Source organism: Aythya ferina (assembly GCF_964211825.1).
Source record: "Aythya ferina genome assembly, chromosome: 2".
Classification (NCBI taxonomy): domain Eukaryota; kingdom Metazoa; phylum Chordata; class Aves; order Anseriformes; family Anatidae; genus Aythya; species Aythya ferina.
In genome coordinates this window covers 32,859,128-32,868,129 of record NC_140297.1, presented here as the reverse complement: position 1 = coordinate 32,868,129, position 9,002 = coordinate 32,859,128, and positions in this window count along the sequence as shown.

The window sequence follows — 9,002 nt, the reverse complement described above, 5'->3', positions numbered from 1 at the left end:
ATCTCATCGGGCTTTTGAATCTTCTCTATGCCCCTGACATACTAATATGTATTTTAGCTATTGCTAATGAGATTGTTCATCAAGAACAGGAATACTGTCATAGCAAGCAAATTTGATGCTAAAGCATCTTTGCTCAAGGAAAGTGCTTCCTTTCCAAGGGCCCACCTTGGAAAGACTGCTTCTCTTCCTACATTCCACACTGTTTGGTCTCATTATAACTGCTACCTCCTCTTCAGCTTAATTCTTTTCTTTCTCAGTAACAGGAAACATGGGATATATTTGTCCCCAGCATCTGCCCCTTATGGAGGCACTTCTGCTGCTGTTATGGGCACAGCCTGTCAAGGTATGACTAGTGCCTAAGTGGGTTGTAGAGTTTCATACAGGTTGAAGAAATTCATAACAGACATAGAACCAGACAAGATGGTTCCATAAGAGTCCCTTCCTCATTGCATCAGTCTAAAGAGTGTAAAAGGCCCTTATCAAAGAAAAGCAAGAACAAAATAAAAATGACTCAGAAATCCACCTCAGAACTCTCTGGTTAAGGTTCCTCTTTATCTCTGTAAGACAACTGTAGTTCATACAGAGGCATTGTATGACACCTCAAGTCTAGGAATGGTAGCTTCAGATCCTAGAGTGGTTTGGAATTACAGTTTGGAATCTGCTCAGGAATGACATGAAAGACCATAACATCAACCATTTACTTACCACAAACACTTAATTTCCCAGCATGGTAGTAAGAGTATGTGATGGAGCAGGGAAATAGGTGACTCTTCTATATCCAGCATAGTGTAGTTCAGGGCAGGAGCCACTATCTCATGCATTGGAAAGGAAACGATAACACATTTCCCAGGCTCACAATGTTTGAAGCCTCACTGTAACTTAAGAAATACAACCTGCACCACTTCTGCTATTTTTCAGGGGGTGCAGAGTGAGAAAGAATAAATCTGGACCACAGAGAACAAAATAGTAGTAGTAGTAGTAGTAGTAGTAGTAGTAGTAGTAGTATATTTTTTATTTCTTTTGGTTCCAAGTTGGTAGAATGCAGAAAAACTGGCTGGTACCTGTATTAATAAAAGCCTTGAAAATGCAAAGCTGGAATTCAAGAGACCTATGAAAAAATGTCACAAAAAAGACTACTCCTATCTTAGTCATACAAAGAGAATCAAAATTCTTAAAATCAAAATAAATTACTATAATATACAAATATGTTAGGTAATTCTAGGAAATGTTTCAGTTCATTTAATGAAGTTTTGTTCTATTAATTGCATATTGAGTTCAAATGTAATAGAAGCATTTTCTGAAGGTTTTCTTTTCTGGTGCAGTTGAAAGGATACTCATTCAACTTATCCAACTGCATGAACAACAGAAATTTTCATTTTCATTTAATTTCATTTAAATAAATTTTTCATTTACACCAATAGTTTGAAAGTTGGGCATGCAAATCCATTTTAATCTAAAAAAGATGAAGCATGTATTGGCTTTGATACAGTTATTTCTGATTCCTGTGGCTGTGAAAGCATATACTGGCTCAGATTCCGTCAGAGATATTAATCTGTTATTTAATAGGCCAAACAATCTAACACTCTTCCTGAAGAGGGTTGCTTATTGAACTCTGTGTACAGGACTTAGCTGGTATGTCCTTAACGTGCATCTTTGCTTATATGCTTATGCATCTTTGCCAGGCTATGCTTGGCATTTCATCGAACTTCAGCCTATGAGAGCATACACATGTTTTGAATTTACAACAGTCAGCAGTTCTTATTCCAAACTGTAGAGAAAATAAGCAGATTAGCACATATGTTAAAAATAATTTTCTTGCACAATATTTAATATATATTAATTGCGGTAGGACATATGAACTTCCCTTCAGATGGCCTGGGAATGTATGAAGAAGAGTGGGGAAAGACAAATTCAGTGTAAAATTTATATGCAGTAAGCCATAATCACTAGTAGTCACATTAATATTGAAATTTTCCTTGAGATTGTGATTTTGAAGATAGATTTAAAAAAGGAAAAAAAAAAAAAAAAAAAAAAAAAGATTAAAATGGCTTAAGCGATCTTTCGATCTTTACTCATTTCAGGCCCCACAGAGACTAAGGGTTTAAAAGAGGATTTATATAATTTAAAAGCTCAAAGATACCTAAAAGCATATTGGTATCAGACTACTGCATTGTTGTAGACTTAACTTTTCTTCCTAAAATTGTTCTAGCTAGCTTTTACTTCCTGTATCAGAGGCATATCTTCAGCTCTACTATAAACTTCCAAGTTCCATGAGGTTGTTGTACTTGCATCCAGAGACATGTTTTAAATAATATTTTTAGAACTTGTACAAGGGTTAATCAAGTGGACTCACAATCTCCAGAAATTAAATAAATAATTACGTAAATAAATAATAATAATATAAAATTATTATTAATATTACTACTAATAACAATAAAATTAGTATTACTACTAATAATAATAATAAATTTGGAATGTTTTTTTGTAAAATAAAATTTGATTGGATTGGAGATGTGAAATTGACCTAATTTAATATTATCAGCCTGAGGAACTCTGAGTGAACTCCAAGTGATGCACAGGAAGACCCTTTTTCCTCCTAATTATAACATTGTGGAAATACAATTCAATGTTCTGACAGAAAAGAGTGAACTGGGTGGGATGAATCAGTAGCTGGAATTTCAGCAGAAAGTTATGTGTCTGGAGAGACTTGTTTGGCTATAGAAATGTGGTTCTGCTTCAGAAAGGAGCAGCTTTGATTTGGAGCAAAAACTCCAGTGAACTGCACCAAGGTCTCTCTTGTCATAGCTCATAGTCAAAGTCATAGCTCATAGCTCACAGTCAAAGAAATAACTAAGGCACAGGATAGACATACCTACTTCTGCCAAGGAACTAATGATAAACTGTGCAGAGCAGCCACCCAGTTGCTCTGTGATGCACATAGTTCCACTGATAAGAAACGGGCATATGATTCAACACAACTTCTCTTTGCATGCCTAAGAAAGCAGGCATGGATCTAAAATGAGCTAAGAGGCATTAGGATTTCCTGCTCACATCCGACTACTAATAGGTAGTGTGAGACACATCAAGTGATGTAACTGAGACCAAAAACTTGTGCAGCTCCTCCCACACATCATTAGGCAACCCCTTTATTCTCTCCCTCCCACTTAATTCCAGTACAAGGTAAGAGGTCATGTTTTGTATCTTCCTTTATCTCTCCCCTTCTGTTAAAATACAACTATATCTTTTAAAGTGTTTAGTATCGAATAAATTCTTACCTCCCCCATCCCAAAAAGGCAAACATAGATCACTGTCTTCATTTAACAGACTACAAACTAGTCAAATCTAAACCTAAACCATGAAGTCCAACCAAACAGATTAAGAACATTTAATTCCTGTAGTTTACACACTTACTGATACCATAGATGTCTTCCTCTGCCAAATCCAGGCATAAACTCCAGGAATGCTAAGAGATAATATTTTTCTTAGGACTGTTTATTAGCTGTGTACCCTGGCACAGTGTGTGTGTCAGAGCTCCTTTGGTAAGCCCTACACATGAAGGATGGCAAGCTAAGATTGGTACCAATACTGTGATAGCAGCAACAGAGATCTTGATGTGGCCCAGGTGTTCTGGATCTAAAACCCACAAAGAGCAGGGAATTCTTTATGATATTCATGCAAGGGATTGTTTGTTTTTATTTTATAACTGCTAAAAATAGGTTATGAAAAGATGAACAACAATGTTAAGGTTGCAATATAAAACATTAAAACATGAAATACCAGAACAGATTCTAAGCATAGAAGGCACCTGTTGACCAACCATGTTTTCCTTTTGTATAGGTCAAGACACAATACTTCATCTCATAATTCTTCTATCAATCACATAACATCTGTGTGACCAACATTTAGAATGAAATCTGCTCTTTATTTAAAGACTTCAGAAGATGGAATCTATCACCTCCTTTATTCCAATGAGTTGAAACTTTCCCACTTTAAAGTGATCTGTTTCTATGCAGAATTATTTGGCTTTATTTCCCAGGCACTGGCTCTCATTATACTATTGTCTGCTAAATTAAGAAGCTTTGCAGAAATTGAGGTCAAGTCATGTCTTAACCTTCTCTTGGGTGAGCTTCTTAAATTCCCTCACTGTGGGGCAGATTTCCAGATATCACTTTTTTTTTTTTTTAATTTTATTTCTTTCCTAAACCCTTTCCAGTTTTTCCATGTAAACTTATTCTTCCCTTCCTGTGCATATGAATTATGACAGTATGTTTAACTAGTTGCCCCATTTATCCCTGTCTTACCAAAGTTACATTAAAACAACAACCAGCAGGCTAGGAACTTTCAACTCATGTCTTTTCCTGCTTAGTTTTAACTAACCTTTGTGCTACAAGGACTTTAAAATTGAGAAGAAATTCATACTCTCTCACTTCTCTTCTCAGTTTCTTCTCAGACAATTGGCTTATTTTACCCCTAGGAGTAGTGAGGAAACTACAAAATTTCTTTATGGTTTAGAATCTGTCTCCTTCCCTGACTTCTGTCTATGGATAGGCAGATTTTTTATCTGAGTTTGTTTCAGGCTGGTAAGTTTACTTTAATACCAATGCCTACAGACCAAGGATCTCAAAAGGTTTACACCACCCAGTAAATATATACTAATGTGTAGCAACTCAATTCAAGTCAGTGTTGCAACACTCAACTCTGGTGATTCTATTGCTGTGATGACGAGATTGTGTAGGCACAAATGAACCAATGATACCCCTGTTGCAATGCTGGAATATTTTTTTTTTTTTAATAAAAATAATAATTCTGAGAGAAATGGTATAGCTAAGTATTGGAGGTCATACTTTAATGGCAAGAAAAGAACAAAATAATAATTTAAAAAAAAAAAGAAAAAAAATGGAGGTCTGTTCAACATTTAAATTTACATTTAAATTCTTTAATTATAACAACATCTTATGTGTTCTTTTTTTTTGTTTGTTTAATGTGTGACTCCCCTATGCTGTACATAATTATATTCAATATTTTATTTGAAAATCCCACATAATAATTAAAATGATATAAAATTTGTTTGTGCTTTATGAACAGAGGACAGTATATAAACATATCTTGGGGCCCAACTTTTAAAACCCTAAATTAATGTCCATTTGGAGCATTAAATATAAGAAGTGCTTAAGGAAATGCCTACTTAGCCACTGAAAGCAATGGGGCTAAGACTTATGTTTAAAGTTAAACCTAGACAGATATCTCAAGAAAGGACTTTCCTGACTAGTGGCCTAACATTGATATGAGTCCAATGACTTTAATGTTTACTTTTGTTTTGCAGTGACATAAATGTGAGAATCAGGCCTTTAATCTGCATCATCCTGAACACTGCAAAAATAACAACTAGAAGTACAGTCCCCTGAGGTAGATTGCACCTTGCTTCACCCATCATGGCACCTACATTTATAGTTTGTAATATGTATAATTCCCTCAGATGACTCCTTTTAATGGTTCCCCCAAATGCACTGCTCTTAACCCCAAAGCAGAGGTTCATGATTGAACTATGAAGGTTTGTTTGGAAGAATTTACTTTTGATTTCAAATAAATGTACATTCTGGGGACTTCCAGACTATTATTGGGCCTGTCAAGGAATGGAAGAATAACAGATGCCTACCAGCCTACTTGCAAAGAGAAGATAGTCTGTCAAAACAGCATATTTATTTGTAATTAAGAGTCTAATTTTAAATCTCCTTCTTTGGTGACACTCATATCTTTGGCATTTACATTCCCAATGTTTATACTAGCATCTTAAGTACACTTAAGTAGAAACTTTATTTCCAAATAAAGTTTCATAATTTGGCAGTCTCATCTCACTTTATAAATATAAGAACTTCAAATCCTTTTCCATATAAACATGTGTAATATTTCCTACCAAAACTGTGTGACAGCCAAGAAGTTCAATTCTTCTCAATCTATAAATCAGTGCTAGACAGCTCATCCAAAATAAAGGTTCAGCCCAGGCATTATTACAAATATACATGTCTAGTAAAAGTAAATAAATAAATATCTTCTAAGTATGAAATGACAGTGACTATCCAGCAAAATAATACTGTCTGTTAGAATGTTATGAGGGTTCATTGGAATGCAGTTGCAGTGAGAAATGACAGGAGGCCTTTACCTCCTAAGAGTGTGCGCTGTTCTCCACTGAGTTTGAAATTAGCAAAACAAGAAAGAGATACCCCAAGCTGTACTTTGACGGTATGGGAGAAGGGCTGGCAGGGAGAGCTGTTCAGTTCCTCCTGCCAGAAATTATTTGTGGAGATTGCCCAAAGATGCACAAAACTGACGCAGGCACCTTTCCTTCTGCTCCAAGATGCTGTCTGAAAATGCCTGTATTTTTCAGGCTGACACACTCAGTGCTTGGTGAGCAGCACTCTGTCACATGAACAGCCCCACTGATTGCACAGGGGGGATTGCAGAAAACAGCCACTACTCACCCAGAGTGACAGGGCTCTATGTTTTGAATTACATCCCGACAGCCAGAGCCTGTTTTCCTCAACCCAAATGCATTCAAGCTCCTAGTCCCATTTCTCAGGAGCCAACTGTCTTGTTAAAGGTTAAGCTGGGAGGCCCTCTTCTGTCGGAATGAAGCATGCATGATTTACTGGACAGGAGAGCACAGAAATTCAGCACAGCTCTGCAAACTGCTGCTGAGAACCGCCAGCTACAAGCCCTGGCTTCTGACGTCAGCATGCCGCAGTATTTCTTTCAGGGTTGGGTGCTGGGGGTGGTGGTTGAATCGGTTCTTTTCTCGATGATTGCTTAAGCAAACCTGAAAGCAGAAGGAGATTACTGACAAAACTAGCATGAGCCCAGAACCACCTCCTCCTCCTGCAGCTGCAGGACAGCTCAGTTTCACCCCTGCTCTTTTTTTCCTGTCCACTCCCAGGCAAACAGCTGGGTTCTTACAGCACTCCCTGGTGCTGCAGGTTTGCATCTTGTGCTGGGAAGGAGTCAAACTAGTGGTCCCCAACTTGTGGCTCACTCTTCTGGCCACTGCACCACTACATAAAATAAGGACTTGTCATCCACCTGCATTTGCAAAATACTATAGATGTATTGGGGTGGCAGTAAGGCAGACAGCTGGTGTTGTCCATGCATTTAACAGGTATTCTCACCAATTGTCACAGAGATCTCAAGACCTGTTCTGCTTAAAGCTTGGATCCCAGCAAGTTTTAGGATGGAGCTGGATGAGGAGCCTTTTGAAATGGGGCAGCTCAGCTCAGTGCACAATATTAAGCTTAAGGTAGCAGAGAAGAACTCATATGCACTTTTGTCCCAGGATTAAAATGGAGTTTCTGAATTGATACTTGAAGTCCATCTCAGTCCTGTTTTAGCTGTTGGAGTCTTTCATAGGGTATGATCCTTTCTGTACAAAACAGTTCAGATCTTTGTTTAATCAATGCAATGCAGCCTATCAACTGTTCCTGCGGAAGTATGTCCAGGCATGAACCTGTAGATCCTTTCTCCTTGCCACAGGCAATCCAGTGGGGGAAAAAAAAAAAAAAAAAAAAAAAAAAAAGAAAAGAAAAAGGGGGGGAGGGAACTAACATTAGTTGAAAAATCCATTTCAGATTTAACTAGCAAACTTTATTTATTTATTTATTTAGTCTCAGAAGATTTAAACTAAAATACGTAGATTTGTTATCTCCTCTTTCTTACCCTGGTTAAAAATCAGTATTATTATTTCCTGTCTCCATGTAAGCCAGGAAAGGTAAAACCAGACATGGCAGAAGAATCAGTTCTGACTGTCCAATAGTGAGACCCTTTCAAAACCATTCAAATCTCTGGTACTTGCATGAAATTAACTAGTGAGGTTTACAAGATGCAACTGAAAGAAGCACAAATAACTTGTGCAAGTCAGGCTCCTTCTTTCTACTATTTTCTAGGATGATGATAGGAATGACAATAGGGAATAAACGATGATTACCCATTACAGTGATTGGATAAACTGAGGGATTCTATTATTATGGAAAACATATTTCATTGGAATTATTTTAAAGATTACAAGTATATGCTTCTTCTACATGTGATAAAAAATAAAACAACTAAAACCACTTTGCATGAAAGAACAGACTTTGAGTTATGATAGTTTATTGCAGTAAACCTGATGGGAAAGCACCATTACTGAGCTGAAGCTTTTCCACAAGACCTACTGTTCCCAGAAAGCAACTCAATGTTCAAAGAGTTCATTTATTATTTATGTCTTTATTTATTTATTTTATTTTTTAAACTTTTCCTAGCTGGATAGGGGCTAGATAGATTTTTTTTTTCCCCCATGGTTGTAGTGACAAGCTAGTTTTCCCCAAGACTTTGTTCTGCTGCTTGTTGCTGTGACACTATCTGATCCTTTGCATACTGACAACAACCTGAATCCTCCCATTGACTTCAGTTAGCAATTTTTTTTTCAAGTCTCAGGTTCTTCTTACCCTCATGTAATTGAATCCCAGTATTTGGACTACTGCAAAGAAAAGACCTCATTGTGTAGCCTTACAAGCAGTACAGCTACTGTGACATGGAAAAGTATGACCATTTTGATTACTGAGATTCATAGTGAGATAAAGTAGGTTTCTGTAATAATAATGCAGCTGTAGTTCATTCTCCATTACCAACAAGTACATATATAATCCCCTGCTCCAAAGGGAACCATGACTACACAAAATCATTGCTTTTATGCAAGGAACACTGAAAGATGGGGTGTCTATTCTATTTAAAGAATCAAATATACCTGTTATAGTTCTGGCTCAGTGGCTGAAATAATACTATGTAAAAATAGTACTTCCAAATAAGTAAAATAGAGCATATTCCATCTAGCAATCTCAAAGTACTTAATGAGCATTAAGCCTTATGCTACCTGTGTGAGGTTGTTTGCACTGTTCCAAAATATACAAGTAATCTCAAATAAAGAAAGATACAGTCGAGTAAATGGGCCCAAAATATCAAATCCCATCACTGCTAGG